Source organism: Bubalus bubalis, chromosome 20, assembly GCF_019923935.1.
Source record: "Bubalus bubalis isolate 160015118507 breed Murrah chromosome 20, NDDB_SH_1, whole genome shotgun sequence".
Classification (NCBI taxonomy): Eukaryota; Metazoa; Chordata; class Mammalia; order Artiodactyla; family Bovidae; genus Bubalus; species Bubalus bubalis.
This window is the reverse complement of record NC_059176.1, coordinates 24,268,640-24,288,696: the sequence shown is the minus strand read 5'-3', so window position 1 is coordinate 24,288,696 and position 20,057 is coordinate 24,268,640. Positions and strand designations below refer to the sequence as shown.

Sequence of the window (20,057 nt, the reverse complement as noted above, 5' to 3'; positions counted from 1 at the left end):
CATTGAGACCAGGCTTGTCTTTGGAGTCAACAAAAGAGAATGTGATTAGAATCCTAAGAGTGCAACTGAAACCCATAAGGATAAAAGGAAGAAAGGAAAAGTCAAAGATTCGTCTAAGGATTGTAGAGCACTCTATCAAATTGAACAAGTTGGAGTAGCCTTATTGGCAGATGTCTGGAAGAACCAACTAGAATAATTTACTTCATATGCGTAAGCTGCAGAAAATCAATAAAGGAATCAGGATAGAATAGGGAGGCATTTTCAAAGGATCTTCCAAGTCCACGAGGCATCAGAGGAAGCTATTACTTCTGACAGATTTGGTGTTTTACAGTGAGAAATTCCACCCTTAGTGAATATAGTGTATAGTGAGCTAGGAACAGCAAGTCTGTAAAATTTCAGTGATTGTGTACTATTTACTTATTTCCATATGCTCTGTGGTTAAAGTGAAGGGGCTCATATTTTCACTCTCTGTTTGTTTTATGATTATTTAGTATCAATAATACTGTGTGTATTAGAATGAAATATGTTTAAGGTACCAGCATCCTTGCCCTCCTGATGAGCCTCCCTAGCATGTAGGAAAGAAAAGGAAATATTATGGCTATAGTTTAGTTTAAAGCCTTTGGAGAGCATAAATAACAGTTTAGGCAAAGGATTCTTAGAGAATTTTTTTAGTAATTTCTACTTTACAGACTTAAAAATAATAGGTAATTTTCTAAATGAAGTTCCATTATATATTTCTGTATATAATTATATTCTAGTATACATATTTCTTTATTTACATTGATATGAAAACAACTTTACTGTATCATAAGGTTAAAGTTGTTAATTGTCTTGCTTCCTAGTTTTTATGGCTGTAGGGCAATACTGACATCTTAATTTTAGGGCATATTTTTAAAGGTAAAATTTGAAAAACTCTAGATACTGGAATATCTAGGTTTGTTTTTTGTTTTTTTTTTTTTTGGTTTTTCTTTTTGGCTTCTAGTATCTGAATCCCTGCCCTACGTTATTGGGGTTTCTAAAAGTTAAAAATGATTGATACTTAATTTCCCAGCTAATTGGGTATGCAGCTATCATATAGACATGTGACTGAGACTCGGCCAGTCAGATGCACCTACCATGGACTTTGAATTGATAGAGAATAACAGAGAAGTACAGGAAATGTGGGGAGTCTTTCCTGGCATCAGCAATAGTGAGAGCAACAGGCCCTTCACGGGGCAGCAGTGCCAGGGGTAGGGCATTGCCTGCTTGGTACTGCGTCACTGGTGAGTTCTGGGCAACAAATTTGTTTAGCAGTAATTCTGGCTGCCTGATCTTTTTCATTCCTGCTCATTTTCCAATCTTGGTCTTTTAATCTTTCTTGTGACTTTGGAGCTACCCAAAGCCCTTCTAGTAAATCTCACTTTTACTGAAATCAGCTAGTCATTGCCTGTTACTTGCTATTGCATTTTATATTTGTAGGTTTACCCCACTGAACTGAGAGGAACCCAGGTTTTTCTTTCGTTACCATCTGAGCCACCAGGGAGGCCTTCTATGGTTGAATACAACCATAGAAGACCTTACAACTTCCCTGGTGGCACAGACAGTAGAGAATCTGCCTGCAGTGTTGGAGACCTGGGTTCGATCCCTGGGTTGGGAAGATCCCCTGGAGAAGGAAATGGCAACCCATTCCAGTATTCTTGCCTGGAGAATCCCATGGACGGAGGAGCCTGCCGGGCTACAGTCCATGGGGTTGCAAAGAGTCGGACATGACTGAATGACTAACACTTTCACTTTTTCTTTCAAACCTGTGACTAGATTCAAGGGGAATCAACAGTCCCAGTTTGCCCAGGACTAAGGGGGTTCCTGGGACACATAACTTATGGATGTGTCTCTCTGTGTTGAGTTGGTCAACCCTATTCAGTAGCCAGGTGGCCTTAGCCATGTTTCAAACTTGCTGTAACTGTTTCTTCATCTGTAAAATAGAGGCTCACCTGTTGTTATGAAATTCAAATCAGACAGTTAATATGGAAGTGCTTTGTAACACATTGTCTACTGGGACTTCCCTGGTAGCTCAGACAGTAAAGAATATGCTTGCAATACAGGAGACCCATATAAAGGGCTGCATGAAAGCACAGTGGCATTAATGCTGAATGGTTCTAGACTAGAGTCCTCAATACAACCTCTTAGACAGTGCCAGTGTGTTCCCAGGACCATCTGTATGAGAAGAACCTGTTACAATACATAATAAATGTTCAAATCTTTAAAATGAAGATTTCTGGGCTCTCCTCCAGACCTACTGATCAAGCATTCTTGGGAGTGAACTCCCAATAATCTGAGTTTTAAATTTAAAATTTAAAACTTAAATTTAAAAATTAAAATTAAAAAAATTTAAACTGAAAAAAGTTAAAGTCGAACTTTAAAAAGTTTTCAGGTTATTGTAATTCACACTAGAATCAGAAGATCCTGCCTTAAGAAGAGAAGAGAGGATTGTTAACCCTGTTTGCCCTTTTTACTGACTAGAGTCTTCTGTTCTAGAGGCCACGTTTTATATCCTTGTTGCTCAAAGTGTGGACTGTGGACCGGCAACAGTGGGCACCTGGGCACTTGTTCAAACCATAGACTCTGAAGCTCTGTCCCAGTCCTACTGAGTCAGAATCTGTAGTTTAACAAGATTCGAGATCTCCAGGTGATTGGCATGTACTTTAAAGTCTATAAAGCACTGATGCATGTTAAGTGAATGTCAAAGAGTGGGGGAAGGATTGACTTGTCAGGTATAAGGTGCTGGGCCCAATAGATAACTCTTTTTCCCTAACCTCTCTACCAGCTGAGAGTCAGGCCAACAGATCAGATAGATGGGGATCAGAAAGCCAACATTTCTACTGAGAAAAGCTGTGCTGGGTCATGTGACTTTTGCGTGGAGTCAAGTTTGCATATTAACTCATTCCTGAATCGAACAGCAGAGTCCAAGGAGAGAAAGAACTCAGCCAGGATGCTAAGTGTCCACTTCCCAGCCCTCGGGCCAGTTCCCATATCTCCTTGCTGGGAGGAAAGTCACCGTGCTCCACCTTGGTGGTGCTTCTAAGATCGGGATGTAAAAAGCAGCCCAGAGACCTTTTGTCCTTTAGGAGACCATGAATCAGTGTTGGGCAGTCTGCCCAGGTGCTTCAGAGTCACGGTGACACAGGGTCTTGATGCCACCCCGTGGAGTCTGGATAGGCAGCCCCTTTTCCCTTCTCAGCTGCCTCTTTCTTCTGTCTCATCATTTTGCGCTGGTTGCACAGCTGCCAAGGCCAGGGAACCCATGGAAACCCAGGTGGTGGCTACATCTGCAGATGAACTTTGGAGGCGGGAGCCAGTTAGTGAGCTGTATGTACATTTTTTGAGAAGAGAGGACTGCATTTTATCTCTTGCTAAGATCAGGTCACCTTGGATTCTTCCTTTAGTCCCCGAAGGACTTTTCTTCCATGTGTAGGTTTCCTGCCTCCCTTACATGAAAATGACTCTGAAGTCAGGCTGATCGCCTTAATGCCTAACAGTGTGTTAGTGATATGCAAAACCAGCCATTGAACCCCAGCATGTCTAGCATTGTCTAATCGTTTAATTGACCATAATGATTTTATTATCTGGGTTTAAGACAGGACAATCAGCAGTTTTTTCAGAGTGCTTCCAGGTTGATTACATATGGAAAAGGGAGGAGGTATGTAATATCTATATACACAGTAACTGCTTTTTCAAATTACATTCATTCCTCTTTATTTTATTTGAAAGTGTAGGGAGTTCAATATAGTTCAAGGAAAGCATTGTGGTAAACAGCCAGCTTAAATGTGAGCAGTGTAAAGAGCAGCAGCTTGCAGAAATATTGCTATAGATACTAAGACCGTATCCTGCCTTGGTACAGACGGCAGATAATTGAATCATGTTCAATAGAAAGCCATTACAAAACCGAACTTATTTGCAATGCTAATGTGGGGAAGACAGCTGTCACAGGGAATTAAATATGATCATTCAGAGCTTGAATAAATGAGGTGTCCATTATCTTCTGGCTGTGTTGCAGGCTGCTTGAAGAACACAAATAAATGGTACTGTTGCAGTAACCAGCCCATGGTTTTGTTTTTTAGTCATAGGAATATGAGAGTGTTGGAGGCGGGGGTGGGGAGATAGTGAGACAGAAAAGAAGCTTGGCAGATAAATACAGGTAAGTGGGCAAAGAGTTTATTTCCCTCTTCCCCTTCAGAAACCATGGATGCAAGGACATAATCAAAATTCTATTTTTGATGCCTGAAACAGACTTTAATTCTATTAAAGATTTTTTTCTTAATCAAGATTCATCCCTTCTTCTTAAGGCTCAAATCACAGCCAACTTACAAAGGAGGCTGAATGTGAAAGGGTAGAGTGGGGAGTAAACAAAGCTAATCCTTTTGTCCCGTCCCCAAGGCCTTCCTTCTCATCCAAATAGGATAATACAGATAACAGAACTTCTTCGTGGATAATCAATCTGCCAGTGAGCATAAAGGATAGTTGGATCAGAGTTAGTTTAAAAAATGCCATTAATTATCCAATTAACAGAAAGGGAGGCTTCCTTTGATTGGATCTGACCAAGCTATCTACAAATGAGTTTTCTTATGTTAATCACATGGAGATAGTAAACTATCATCTTTTTGACACATTAAAAGTTAGAAACAATTGTTAAAAAAGCACTTTTAAGACCATTTTCAGCTAGACTATCTAATGCAAGTAATTCTGGAACGTGGGTTATCGGTCTGTAATTACATGACACTGGTTGAGAGGGAAAAGCCAGCATTTAGGGAGCTGTGACTGGTGAGACCAGTTGGGCTTTCCTTATGACGGCTACTGGTCCAAAATGACCCCTTGGAAGTAAACAAAGTTTGGGGAAAAAGAGTCCAGCTCTTGGTTTTTGGTCTTTTCTGTAAACTATCAGTGAAGTTAGCAGTCATTAAAAAAAAAAAAGGTAGTAAAAGAGAAGTTAAAATGATTGTGTGGGTTCGTATCTGTTTTTATATAGTTAAGAAACTTAGCATTGGTCTTTCGTGTCTCACGGTATGTGGATTGTTTGCAGCATATAAATTCAATTCAAGAAAGTAGTGCTTTGCTCTGTTAATTCCAACAGGTTGGGAAATTTCAGGCATTGGTAAATATTTTAGAAATGGAATATGAATACTTGACTGTTATGTGGCTTCCTTCATAGCACAGTTGGTAAAGAATCTGCTTGCAATACAGGAGACCTGGGTTCAATCCCTGGGTTGGGAAGATCCCCTGGAGAAGGGAAAGGATACCCACTCTAGTATTCTGGCCTGGAGAATTCCATGGACTATACAGTCCATGGGGTCGCAAAGAGTTGGACGTGACTGAAGGACTTTCACTCACTAATGCATTTGTAGTGTGGCAGAGCTGTAAGTAAGGATTATTTCCCCAAACTCACAATCTAAGTCTTTTCTCACCAGGGCTTGTATTTTTTGAGGTGGTTAAAAACCTATTCCTTTTGAGAGAAGACTGTCGGTGGAACATTTGTTTTGATGGGCAGAGGAAAAGAATGTGGCTTTGAGATTCTAAAAGAATTCTCTAGAACTTTGGCTTGGTAGGAACTTTATGGGCTCATGACATCTTAATGCCTATGATGGAAGAGTGTCTTATATTGAATACAGAATTCATCCTATGTTTGGAATTTCTTACTTATCAGATGCCTGAATAATTTAGTATGGGACTAAATAGGTGTTCCAGATGGATACTTCAACTTTTATTTCTGAAAATAATTTTTCTATCTGATTGCAAATATCACACATTTATAATAAAAAATTTCAAGCAGTAGAGAAATGTATGCTGTAGTAAATGAAAGTCCACCTAAGTCCAGCCTTCCAAGATAACTATGGATAGTCTCATGCATATTATTTCAGCATTTTTACCTGTGTATATACAAATCTTTATTCCCCCTGAAAGTTGTGTGTATAGTATAATTCCACATGTTTTATTCACTTGGTTGTTATGTCATAGCTATTTTTTCATATCTGCAATACAGATCTACTTAATTAAAAAAAACAGAATAATTTTGTGTTACATTTAATCATATAATGGAATTCCAGCTGAGCTATTTCAAATCCTGAAAGATGATGCTGTGAAAGTGTTGCACTCGATATGCCAGCAAATTTGGAAAACTCAGCAGTGGCCACAGGACTGGAAAAGTTCAGTTTTCATTCCAATCCCAAAGAAAGGCAATGCAAAAGAATGGTCAAACTACTGCATAATTGCACTCATCTCACATGCTAGTAAAGTAATGCTCAAAATTCTCCATCCAGGCTTCAGCAGTATGTGAACCGTGAACTTCCAGATGTTCAAGCTGGTTTTAGAAAAGGCATAGGAACCACAGATCAAATTGCCAATATCTGCTGGATCATCAAAAAAGCAAGAGAGTTCCAGAAAAACATTTATTTCTGCTCTATTGACTATGCCAAAGTCTTTGACTGTATGGATCACAATAAACTGTGGAAAATTCTGAAAGAGATGAGAATACCAGACCACTTGACCTGCCTCTTGAGAAACCTGTATTCAGGTCAGGAAGCAACAGTTAGAACTGGACATGGAACAACAGATTGGTTCCAAATAGGAAAAGGAGTACGTCAAGGTTGTATATTGTCACCCTGCTTATTTAACTTACATGCACAGTACATCACGAGAAACGCTGGGCTGGAAGAAGCACAAGCTGGAATCAAGAGTGCCGGGAGAAATATCAATAACCTCAGATATGCAGATGATACCACCCTAATGGCAGAAAGCGAAGAGGAACTAAAAAGCCTTTTGATGAAAGTGAAAGAGGAGAGTGAAAAAGTTGGCTTAAAGCTCAACATTCAGAAAACCAAGATCATGGTATCTCATCCCATCACTTCATGGGAAATAGATGGCGAAATAGTGGAAACAGTGTCAGACTATTTTTTGGGGGGGCTCCAAAGCACTGCAGAAGGTGACTGCAGCCATGAAATTAAAAGACGCTTACTCCTTGAAAGGAAAGTTATGACCAACCTAGATAGCATATTCAAAAGCAGAGACATCACTTTGCCAACAAAAGTTCGTCTAGTCAAGGCTATGGTTTTTCCAGTGGTCATGTATGGATGTGAGAGTTGGATTGTGAAGAAGGCTGAGTGCTGAAGAATTGGTGCTTTTAAACTGTGGTGCTGGAGAATACTCTTGAGAGTCACTTGGACTGCAAGGAGATCCAACCAGTCCATCCTAAAGGAGATCAGTACTGGGTGTTCTTTGGAAGGACTGATGCTGAAGCTGAAACTCCAGTACTTTGGCCACCTCATGCGAAGAGTTGACTCATTGGAAAAGACCCTGATGCTAGGAGGGACTAGGGGCAGGAGGAGAAGGGGACGACAGAGGATGATATGGCTGGATGGCATCACTGACTCAATGGACATGAGTTTGAGTAAACTCCAGGAGTTGGTGATGGACAGGGAGGTCTGGTGTGCTGTGATTCATAGGGTTGCAAAGAGTCGGACATGACTGAGCGACTGACCTGAACTGAACTGAATCCCGGGGTTGGCAAACTTTGACCCACAGGCCAAATCTTGCCCCCGTACCCCACCCCCTCCCCGACTCTGTTCATGTATTATTGGAACGTAGCCATCCTCATTTGTTTGTGTATTATCTGTGGCTACTTTACCCCTAAAAAGGCAGAGTTGAGTTGCTGCAACTGAAACTGTATTGCTGCAAATTTGGAAGTATTTCCTGTGTAGACCTTTACAGAAAAGGTTTGCCAACTTCTGATTTAACCAATCATCTGTTAGTTAGAAGTATAGATTGTTTTTCATTTTGTGCTGTAAAAAATATATTTGTAAATTTGTGTGTATTCACTATTTTCTTTAGGGTGAATTGTAATAAGAAGGACTGCAGAGTTATACCTTAAATTTTATAATGATTGGGATCTAGGTAACAAGTTCTTATCCCAAGAGACGCCCTGTAAAAACCAATTGATTAATTTTTATTAGAGTATAGTTGCTTTACAATGTTTTGTTAGCTACTGCTGCAGAGCAAAATGAACCAACTGTACATATACATATATTCCCCGCACCATCCGCCCCCTCCTGCCGCCCCAGTCATTTAGGACACCACAGTGTAAAACCCAATTCTTAGAGATGTAGTTGTTACAATCTGGCAGACCCGAATGGACATTTTGGTTTTATAATTAGTAGCTGTGTGATTGCATAGATTCTTTTTTTTTTTAGTATATAAGTGGGACTTAAAAAATTTATTTTTTAATCGAAGGATAATTACTTTACAGAATTTTGTTGTTTTCTGTCAAACATCAACATGAGCACAAGCAACAGAAATCGATTCTAGCTAATTGAAGGAAAGAGGTTTATTGGCTGTTGTGCAGTGCAAGTTAGCTCAGTAGAGCCAGGCTGCTGAAGCTTTGCTCCTTTCAATACAGATCTGTCTTCAGAAGGGCTGCCCTTGACTGGTTCCTGGAAGATGACTACTCTGAGTCCTTGGAAGATCCTGCCTGAAAAGAGTATTTTTGTATTTCTGAGGCCTTGGGTCACGCTGTATCAGTTCAACCGGACAGTTAATGCCAACAACGTGACTTACAGTGAATAACATTTCTGTTTGCCTGAAGACTTGGGCTGCATTGTATTACTTTGGGTCTGCAGACTGAGTAGCTCAGGTCAGGTGTTGCATGCCTATATGACTGACCCTTGTAAAAACTCTAGACACCAACGCCATTTCCTTGGTGACCTTCCCTGGCTGGTACTGTCACCTGCACTGGGAGGAGAGTTAAGCATTGTCTTTGCAACTCAACTGTGAAAAATTAACGGAGAGCTTGCCACTGTTTTCCCCTCGACTCCACTTGTGTGCCTCTTTCCCTGTTGATTTTATTTAATCTATATCTTCTGCTGTAATAAACCATAACCATGAATATAACAGGTTTTATGAGTTCTGTGAGTTCTTCTGGCAAATCCTCAAAACTGGGGGTAGCCTTGGGGGCCCCTGACTTAGATACATGTAATGAGTAGCTCTTGTGTGTATCATATGTGTAATGAGAAGGCTAGAGAGAGAGGCTTAGTGTTAAGATAGAACCTGCACAAAAAGCATGGTTCACTATACTTGTCAGGCCAGGAACATTGGAATGATCAGGGTCTACCATTTCTGTGTTTTTGGCACCCTACTAAAGAGTAATGTTCCGGGAGAATTCTAGCTTAGGGCATGTGCTGCCTTTCCCGTCTTGCTGTACTGGTGATGTGAGGAAGGATCTGAGTTTGTAAAACTCTTAAGACTTTGACTGCTATTGTGGGAGAACAGTGAACACATCTAAGTCAGCAAACACTTATTATTTATTGTCTACTATTCTAGGCAGTGGGAATATGTTGAAGAACAAGAAAATGTCCTTGCCCTCAAGGTGCTTACATTCTGCAAAGGTAAGTCTTCAAAAGGGTATTGATATGTATTTATGAAGCAGTGATGGATGCCGGATAGCCAAAAAATAGCAACTGTCCACTTCAGTGTTCAGATGACTCAACCTTTCTAAGTTTGTTTTCTGTAAAATGGGTATAAGAATGTTTAGACTGTTGTATCAAACCTATGAGATGATCTTTATCTTTGACACACAGAAAACACCCAATAAGTGGTTTTTAAAAAATTATTCATTTTTGGTTGTGCTGGGTCTTCATCACTGCATGTGGGCTTTCTCTGTTTGCAAAGAATAGGGGCTACTCTCTAGATGTGGCGTGTGGGCTTCTCATTGTGGTGGCTTCTCTTGTTGCAGAGCATAGGCTCTAGGGTGCATGGGCTCAGCAGCTGAGGCACACAAGCTCAGTAGTCATGGCTTGCGGACCCTACTAGAGCTCAGGCTTAGCAGTTGTGGCACACAGGCTTAATTGCTCCTCGGCATGTGGAATCTTCCCCAACCAGTGATAAAACCCATGTCCTCTGCATTGGCAGATGGATTCTTATTCCCTGTACCACCAGGGAAGTCCTGAATGGTGCTTACTGTTGTGTCTAAGAGTGGGAGTTTTGAATTTTGAAGTCAAGCTGCCAGGGTTCAAATTCCACCTGCTTATTAGTTCTTGATCTTACGCAAGTTATTGAATTTCTCTGAGTAGGAATATCTTCATATATGTGCAATCTAGCAGTTGCATGTGGAGAAGGCAATGGCACCCCACTCCAGTACTCTTGCCTGGAAAATCCCATGGATGGAAGAGCCTGGTGGGCTGCAGTCTATGGGGTCGCTGGGAGTTGGGCACGACTGAGTGACTTCACTTTCACTTTTCACTTTCATGCATTGGAGAAGGAAATGGCAACCCACTCCAGTGTTCTTGCCTGGAGAATCCCAGGGACGGTGGGGCCTGGTGGGCTGCCATCTCTGGGGTTGCACAGAGTCGGACACGACTGAAGCAACTTAGCATCAGCAGCAGCAGCAGCAGTTGCATGGGGCTTACACTTAATTTAGTGCCCTGCTGCTGCTGCCTTGAAATTATTGATTATTTTTGAACACAGGGTCCTGCGTTTTCATTTTGCACAGGGCCCTGCAATTATCTAGTTGGTCCTATTGCTGAACTTTGATATCCTTGTGCAAAATCGAGATAATAATACATACCATGTTATTTCTCAACAGTCTCATTTTAAACTCTTGGTTTCAAAGTTTTTATCCTTTACATTTGTCTCCTTTTCAGATATAATATTATCACATTGTGCTCATATGAGTCCATTTCATTTGTTTTATAGAAAGAAAGCCAACTCAATTTCCTACAGGAAAGTGAAATCTTAGTAAGTTCAAAGCATACACAATCTCATGCTTTGCAATGACAACTCATGCACTGAATGTTTCAACATCCTTCACAGATGACCCAGTGTTTTTATATGAGGATATTGTTGCATTTAAAACTGAAGATATTAGAAAATGTAGAACGATTCATTAACTTGTATAATAGGAATATAGTCAGCCCTTGAAGATTGGTGCTTTGATGTAGAGTAGGGTATGAAAGCAAACTTCAGTCCTGTTAAATGCCCTCTTAGAACTAATTCTTGTAATTTAGGTGCCTGTGGTCTAGGACAGAGAGAAATAAAGAACCTGCCCCACTGTACTGGAGAAAGTAAATTTGAATGAAAGATTGGAAATGAATAAACCATTTCTGAGTGCTTTAAGCACAATAACATAGTTGTCTTTTTAAACAGAGTACTTGTATTTAATTTTCACCCATCAACAGGTAGGAAGAGAAGTGAAGAAAAGCGAAAATAGCTTTATGGATCAACAGAGGCCTATTGAGGCAGTAAGAGGTTTGACGTAAGCTTATGTTCAAATCCGAGCAATTTAAAAATTTTCATATTTGGATTTCTGTCCTCAACACTAGAAAATTAAGTGTTGGGTGTGAAATCCAATACCATTTGGAGTCTCAGCCAAATGACTCTAAAAGCTTAGAGGCATTTAAATATGCCACTGAGGGCGGGGGTGTGTGTGGTGTGTGTGATGTGTGTGTGGTGCGTGTGTGTGGTGGTGTGTTTAGGTGGGAATTGCTTGAGAATGCCTCAGCATGGGGGAAAGCACACTTCAGATTTGCTTCTCTGGTGTTTCTGTGAAGGCCTTTGTGCAAATGGACCAGGAGATTGCAATTTGGCAAACAGGGTCTGTTTCACTTCAGAGAGAAACTGAATTTGAAACTTAGAAAAAAACTTCAAAAAACTCATTTAAAAACTACCAGTGGAAGCATAGTCTGTAAAAAAAATAAAAAAATAAAAGATAAAAACATTGAGTTAAAAAATGAAATGACTAAAATTCACTGGATGAAAAAGTACTCCTCCCACCTTGATGACTACGTGACTAGGGATGAAGAAAGAGCGCACACACAGCCAACATAGGCAGGCTCCACGTGCCAGGGAGTCAGGGGGTGGTGAGTGTGAAATGGTGGATCCTCCTCCAACGAAGGGCTTTTAATTTTGCAGTTAATAGAATGTCTGCTTTATTTTGCACCTAATTTAAGCTCAGAATGCTCCCTCTACTTGAACAAATAAGAGGAAACGAGCAGTTGGCATGGGGTTCAGGGATGGGAGTGTGAGAAGAGCTTGAGGTTTTAAAATTCATTGTTCGCTAGTTCATGTTCGTGGGCTAAAAGCTTCTCTTTGGACCTCAAAGGTCAACGGTGTATTAATGCTCTATTATCATAATTATTATAAATAGTTATGTTTTGCCACTTTGACTATGCTGCTTTGTAAAATTACTTCTGAAAACAGTTTTTCTTCTGTGTCTCCACCCCCACCGTGACCCCCTGCCCCTTGCCAGAATGGCAGAAGGGAATTATCGGTGTTGAATCATGAAGGAACTGGGAGGTTACAATGGAGGGTACAGTGGGGACACAGGCCACACACACTGCATGTGTTGGGGAAGGGTTGAGCCAAGAGTTAGACAATATTAATGGTTTCATTTCCTGCCATGGGAAAGTGATTGGATTTCAATTTGGAAGGTGTAGGGTTGAATCTGAGATTCAGTTGTACTGCTTAGAATGTGAGTGACAGAGCTTTTTTGTGTGTTCATGTAAGGTACGTATATGTTAGATTTTTATTCAAGGGTTCCAGAGATAACGACGTAACTTGAATCTGTGCCTTGGAGTTGGTCAGAGTGTTAGAAAGAATTCCAGCTGGATTCTACAGCTTATATAGAGACTCAGGCTGGTAGAATAGTGTTGTTCATTTGCCAAGTTGTGTGCTTTTGAACTGTGGTGTTGGAGAAGACTCTTGAGAGTCACTTGGACTGCAAGGAGATCCAACCAGTCCATCCTAAATGAGATCAGTCTTGAGTGTTCCTTGGAAGGACTGATGTTGAAGCTGAAACTCCAATACTTTGGCCACCTGATGTGAAGAACTGACTCATTTGAAAAGACCCTGATGCTGGGAAAGATTGAAGGAAGGAGGAGAAGGGGGCAACAGAGGATTAGATGGTTGGATGGCATCACCGACTCAATGAAGATGAGTTTGAATAGACTCCAGGAGTTGGTGACGGACAGGGAGGCCTGGCGTGCTGTGGTCCATGGGGTCTCGAAGAGTCGGACATGATTGAGCAACTGAACTGAACTGTCTGACTCTTTGTGACCCCATCGACTGTAGCATGCCAGGCCAGGGAGAATAGTCTAGATTTTAGATTTAACAACTTCTATATATTTTTTTTTTTTTTTTTTAAGTTCAAGAGAGGGATGAAAGGCTGATGGTAAGAGTGTGAGACCTTGGCAAAACAACTTCTTTAGATGTTGCTAAAGAAGAAGATGCTGCTGCTGCTGCTGCTAAGTCACGTCAGTTGTGTCTGACTCTGTGCGACCCCATAGATGGCAGCCCACCAGGTTCCCCTGTCCCTGGGATTCTCCAGGCAAGAACACTGGAGTGGGTCGCCATTTCCTTCTCCAGAAGAAGATGCTAGTAACCTTATAATTGGAAGATTTGGGGGAAAATCATAGACTTGAGGATGAAACCTAAAAATAGAATGCCTCCTACAGTACAGAAAGAGGGATTTTATATTTTTCACATTAATGAAATATTCTTGCATAAGAATGTAACTTCTGTTGTAATTAGGCAAATAGGCTGCTTACTTCGCATATTTTATTCCAGGCATTTGTTAAATTCCAGCCATGCTAGAATTTTTCCTACTTGGTTTTGGCATTGAATGAGCAGAGATGTCTTTATACTCAATGTTTCAAACATGATGGTGTCATCCAAGCGTGAACTAAGACATACTATCATAGTTGGCTAATTTATACTGTTACCCATAAGGACAGTCTTGCAGCCATAGAGATTTAGGTGTTCGAAAGTCACTCAATGACATTTATGTGTATGCTGTATGCTTAGTTCCTCAGTCACATCCGACTCTTTGCAACCTAATGGACTGTAGCTCACTAGACTCCTCTGTCCATGGGATTTCCCAGGCAAGAATACTGGAGTGGGTTGTCATTTCCTTCTCCAGGGGAATATTCCCTACCCGGGGACTAAACCCATATGTCCTGGGTCTTCTGCATTGGCAAGCTGATTCTTTACCACTGAATCACCTAGCAAGCCCCCTCAATGACCTTGATCATCAAAATGAAAACATTTCAACCATCTTTTCCTTCTAACTGCTGGTCTTTGATTGAGTCTCACCAATGCCGAGATTTTTCTTTTTACCTTGTCTCTATCCTTGATAGATAGGGTGATATTTTGACTTTTGAAGGAGGAAGACACAGAGCATTCCAAGCAGATGAAAAGCACCAGCAAAAGCACATAGGCAAGGAGATGTGGGGGATGGGCGAGTTACCCAGGGTGTATGGAGATGTGACATTTTAGTGGGGAATAAGGAGGTGAGAGGTGAGGTTAGAAAGAGAACATTGTAAGATGGCAGCACAAGAGAGATTGAGGTCAGATTGCATGGGCCGTTAAAGGCCTGTGATCTGTGATTTCAAAAAGTGAGTCTGGTGGCAATGTGGAAGCAGCGTTTAAGAGGATAAAGTACAGTAAGGTCAGAAAACCAATTATGGTATTGCCTGATGAAAGAGGGTGAGGCCAACTCTGCCCATGTCAGTAGGAAGAGGAGGAGATGAGAAAGTTATTTCCTTGATAGAGTTGAAAGGATTTGGTGTAAAATGGATGAGAAGGGGAAGGGGAAAGAATGAGTCAAAGGTGACCCCAACCCAGGTGGCTGGGAAGATGACCTCATGGTTTACTACTGAAATGGGGAACTTGCTGCGTGGGGGTGCTCAGGGTGGGTTGTTAGTTTCCTAGGACTGATATAACACTACAAGTGGCCTAACCTACAGAAAATTATGTCTCATAGTGCTGGAGGCAAGATGTCCAGGGTCAAAGTGTCCCAGTGTCCTTTTGAAGCCCTAGGCCTGTTCTAGACCTCTCTTCTAGCTTTTGGAAGTTCCTTGCATGCATGTTAAGTCACTTTAGTCATGTCTGACTCTTTGCGACCCTATGGGTTGTAGCCCACTAGGCTCTTCTGTCCATGGGATTCTCCAGTCAAGAATACTGGAGTGGGCTGCTGTGTCCTCCTCCAGGGGATATTCCTGACCCAGGGATCGAACCTGTGTCTTTTATGTCTCCTGCATTGGTGGGCAGGTTCTTTACCACTGGTGCCACCTTTTAGAAATTCCTTGGCATGTGGCATCATTAGTCCAGTCTTCACCTGGTGGTATTCCTGTGTGCATATCTGTGTCCAGATATGGGCTCCAGTCCATAGGGTTGCAAAGAGTTGGATATGACTGAGCACATATGCATGCTACACCCTTAGGGAATACTCGTGTATTGGAGAATTTTCTACAGAGTGTTTTCTAGCTACAGGAATGAAATCATTTGCTTGGAGGAGAAGAAAAAGAGGAGGACTATAATTTCTTTGCATCCTTCCTTATGAGCTAGGCTTTCTGCCAGTGTGTGGAGAGCTGCTCTCATTTAATCCTCAAGTGGACCCAGTGAGGGAAGAGTTGCATGGAAACTGAAGCCCACAGTCACACAAAAGGAGGATGGCAAGACTAAGATCTGCACCCAGGTTTATTTGATGTTAGGGCTTCCCTGGTGGCTCAGATGGTGAAGAATCTACCTGCAGTGCAGGAGACCCAATTTCCATCCCCGAGTCAGGAAGATCCTCTGGAGAAGGGAATGGCTATCCACTCCAGTATTCTTGCCTGGAGAATTCCATGGACAGAGGATCCTGGAGGGCTACAGTCCATGGAGTTGCAAAGAGTCAGACACAACTGAGCGACTAACACTTTTGCTTACTTACTGCTTTATTTGATGTCACTAAAAGATGCTGAGTGCTCCTGGGGAGAGAGTCTTAGACAAGGAACTCAGAGGAACAAGGGCAGCAGTGGGAGCCAGTGAAGGGGAAGGAAGAGAGCAAACGAGAGTTAGGAAAGAAAGCCACTGGGAATTCAAACTAGAGTGTGAAGGAGCAGGGAGAGGCACTGTGTTGACTGTCTTTAGGCAGGCTAAGGACCTACAAGTGTCTCTCTGGTTTAGTACCCTCTCTGCTCTTTGAACGTCCATTTGATTAAGAAGTAAAATTAGAACAAATTTTCATCCACAATGATTACAGGCAACAAATTCACTGTAAAAAAAGGAATTACTGTCAGTTTCATTCTAAGTTCGCCCCAGTCAGTGTGCTGTTGGGGGAGAAATACCAGTTCTGATAAATTGCTCTTTCGATGTGTATACATCTACCTCGTGATGGCTTTGGAGGCTAATTTTATTCTGCAGTTCTGAGCCTTGGGACCTGACACTAAGGTTGGGGGTGGCTACATGCTTTCCCTATGTCTGTACCTCTGTTATGGCTGCTAAGAAATGCTTTTTGGTTATACCAACCTGTGGAGGGATCTAATGAGAACATTTTTAGAGGCTAGATGGAGGCATTTTAGGACATGTGAGGCTATTAGTTGAAAAATAAGCACTTTCTGGCTTGTTGCCCATACCTGCTTTATATTCACTTCAAAGAAAAAAATTTTTCATTAAAAACAAAGCAGTTAAAATGTCAAGGTGCCCATTCTCTCTTTTCAGGCTCTCCTTTTTACATTACAAAACAAGTGGATTGAGTGAAGCAGAAACTGCTGCTAAATAAAGCCTTTTCTTGGCGTTCCTTGGAGAAATCAAGTCCAAGACCAGTGGTGAAAGGTGATTGTACTATATCCACTACACAGACTATTTCTTCTAATTATCAGCATGAATGTAATTACTTACAAGCATTTCAGGCTCCTATGATCATGTCCCTCAGAGCATTTCATCTTTAATGATTTTCCTTGATAGAAAGCCAGTTGGAAGCATTTGTTGCATAACATTGCTCAACCAGAAAGAAAAATACGTACTTCTCAGAAGAAAGATCTGTATGCTTTCTTCTCAATGGTACTTATATTCTGCCGGAATTTGATTAGGAGCTATCCTGGCACAAAGATTGCTAATGACCGAGTCAAATAACTTACACAGATTAAACAATTTCTTGGAAAAAAAAATAATGTAGTATGACATTCCTTTTCCAAGAATCTTGAAGTTCAGAATGGTAAGCACTTAATGGTGAATTGTTAAATCCTTTAACTTCTGAGGATAGAGAATACAGTGGGGACAGGTTTCTTGAGGGAGTCTGTAAAGTCTTAAGTGAGATAGTTTTAAGGGAAGAAATTTCTGGTCTAGGGGTGAGTCTAAAGTGTAAACTCATGATAGTTTAGGGTTTTTAAAGCTGTCAGTGACATTAGAGCTTACCTATTCCCCCTCCTTCAGTAAACGAGCAAACTACCCAGATAAATTACAATCCAAGTGCTTGGTAACTTTCTCCCTGTCACAGGCTTGCTGGCATCACGACTAGTTGCCGGGCCTCAAATGCCTCCCCAGTATTCTTTCCACTGTCCTTTCTTTCTCTAGGATTAGAAAGAAGTGACAAAAGACTTCGTTTATCTGGCATTGCCAAGAAGCATATTTTTTGTCTTATGTATTTCTGGGTAAGTTTATTTCTTAAGCATCACTTAAAAGCGTTTTATGGAAATGGTCATCTTAAGGCGTTTCCCTGGTGGCTCAGGCGGTAAAGAATCCACCTGCAGTGGGGGAGAACCAAGAGATATGGGTTTGATTCCCTGAGTCGGGACGATTCCATGGAGAAGGGCATGGCAAGCCACTCCAGTATTCTTGCCTGGAGAATCCCATGGACAGAGCCTGGTGGGCTACAGTCCAAGGGGTTGCAAAGAGTCAGACAGGTCAACTTAAAGAGCGTGCTGGGTACAACTTAGCCTTTCCTTGAGGAAGTGCTGCCATCACCACGGGCGTTAATTATTTTACCCTGGCTGAGTCAAACCCATGGTTGCCCTCTAGAGTAGCAGTCCCCAACCTTTTTGGTACCAGGGACTGATCTCATAGAAGTCAATTTTTCCATGGACTGGGGTTGTGGGGGGTGGTTTCAGGGTGATTCAACGACATTATGATTGTTGTGCACTTTATTTCTAATCTAATGCTGCTGCTGATCTCATGGGGTACCAGTCTGTGGCCCAGAGATTGGGGACCCTTGCTCTAGAGGAAGTGGGAACGAGTGATGTCATAATTGGATGGGATGGGATAGTACTGATTGAAAAGACTCCTTGTTCTATGGCGGTGACTCAGTTGCTTCTACTGACCCTGACATCCATGTCCTTGTCCCCATGTTGCCATCTAGTACACATGTCCACTTGCCAACATGTTCTCCTAGGCTGCTGGTGCTCCTTGCACCTGAAGCCTCTCCTGCAGAACAAAATGCAACATCATGTCATCATTTTATGGTTAAAGATTTTAGGTTTCTTTTTTTGCCTAAAAACTGAGTCCAATAAAATTAAACACAATTCATAACACCTATAAACTTGTGCATCCTTTGGGGCTGTTATCTGGTGATTTAAGAAAGTGATATTTGATGTTTTCACCAAACACAGTCTTAGTAGAAGGATTTAATTGTTGAAAACAATGTGCTTACACAGGGGCCCATTGTTTCTGTAAGTAAATTCTGATTTCTGGTTCAGTATCTCCCCTTCTTTCTTGCCTCCAGATTGTCCCCTGATTTGGAGGGAAGTTTTACACTTAGATGCTGTTTTTCTTTTCCTCTCCAGTTTTATTGAGAAATAATTGACATACATCACTGTGTAAGTCTAAGCTGTACAGCATAATGGTTTGATTTACATATATTGTGGAATGATTATAATCAGTGGTTCTTAAACTTCAGCCTATACCAAGTTCAACCTGGAGGTCTTGTTAGACCAGATCACTGAGGTCCACTCCTAGAGTCAGATAAGGAAGACCTAGGGTGGACTCTGAGGCTCTGTAGTATCAACAAGTTATAGGGGATGCTCTTGCTTCCAGTCTGAGAACCACACTTTGACAGCCACTGAGGAAATCATCATTCTCCAGAAAGATCTATTCTCTGATCAAGAGGATTGATCAGAAGATTTGAAGATTCTCTGATTAAGAGGATCTATTCTCTAATCAAGAGGATAGATCAAGAGGATTTGAGATTCTCTGTGACATTGTTCAGAGCTGCTTTTGCGTTCCTGGGATTTGTCATGTTGAGACTCTGGTCAATGACTTCCTATATCAGAGAATAGCATCAGCTCTCCTACCTGTTGGTTGTTGTTCAATCACTCAGTCGTGTCCGACTCTTTGCGATCCATGGACTGCAGCACACCAGGCTTCTCTGTCCTTCACCATCTCCCAGAGCTTGTTGAACTCATGTCCATTGAATCGGTGAACCATCTTGTGCTCTGTTGTCCCCTTCTCCTCCTGCCCTCAATCTTTCTCAGCATTGGGGTCTTTTCCAGTGAGTGGACTCTTTGCATCAAGTGGCCAAAATATTGGAGCTTCAGCATCAGTTTTTCCAATGAGTATTCAGGGTTGATTTCCTTTAGGATTGACTGGTTTGATCTCTCTTGGTTTGGCAATATTTAACATACATACTTTTGCTGATGTCTTCAGTAGCAAATGGGCTTTATTCTTGCTTTCCTCTTCCACAATATGCATTATTTATTAATAGTTGGAGTTTTTATATATACCCTTCTGGAATTTCTTGAGTAACTTTCAAAACTGAAGCACAATACACCCCTGAGATTCACTTTTCTATCCTCAGTCATGGAGAACTTGAATACCTAGCTCACAGATCTCATTTTAACTCTAGCAATGTTAATATCTGTCTATGTGTCTCTCTTCTGCCTTACTTACACGTGTGTGTAAATGTGTATATGTGTACACTTAGATACAGACACACACATACATGGGCTCTGCATAGGAATTTAAGCTGATACTACCTAATGACATCATCCTTGGAAACTTCAGCATCTGCCTTATCAACTCTGCCAACCCTCCGAGTTCAGCACATCTTATGGAAGCACCAGCCCCAGCCCTCTTGACGGCAGCGAGAGTTCTTAACTCTGGACAGTGGTACTTGTCTCTCCATCACCCCACTCCCAACCTGCCCTCTGACTTCCCCTCACTTTTTTGTTTACTCATGATGAGCCTATTCTAGGAGGATGTGTGGCAAAATAGAAAGGATACTGGCTTTGGAGTGAGATGCACACAGGTTGAAATCCTTTCCAGCTGTGTAACCTTGGGTCTTTACATCT

The 20,057-nt window shown here is 41.5% G+C and overlaps 1 long non-coding RNA gene across 2 annotated transcripts in view; it reads left to right on the top strand.

The window, feature by feature from the left end:
* LOC123330783 overlaps positions 1-16,871 on the top strand; it is a 71,054-nt gene extending 54,183 nt beyond the window's left edge. Inside the window, exons 2-3 of one of the 2 annotated variants that reach the window (XR_006546941.2) lie at positions 9,343-9,407; positions 16,495-16,871. This is a non-coding gene — a long non-coding RNA (uncharacterized LOC123330783). Of the gene's footprint in view, positions 1-8,422; positions 8,914-9,342; positions 9,408-16,494 lie in introns of those variants that run through there. The other variant, XR_006640362.1, reaches the window with a different exon arrangement.
* Positions 16,872-20,057: the final 3,186 nt, after the last annotated feature.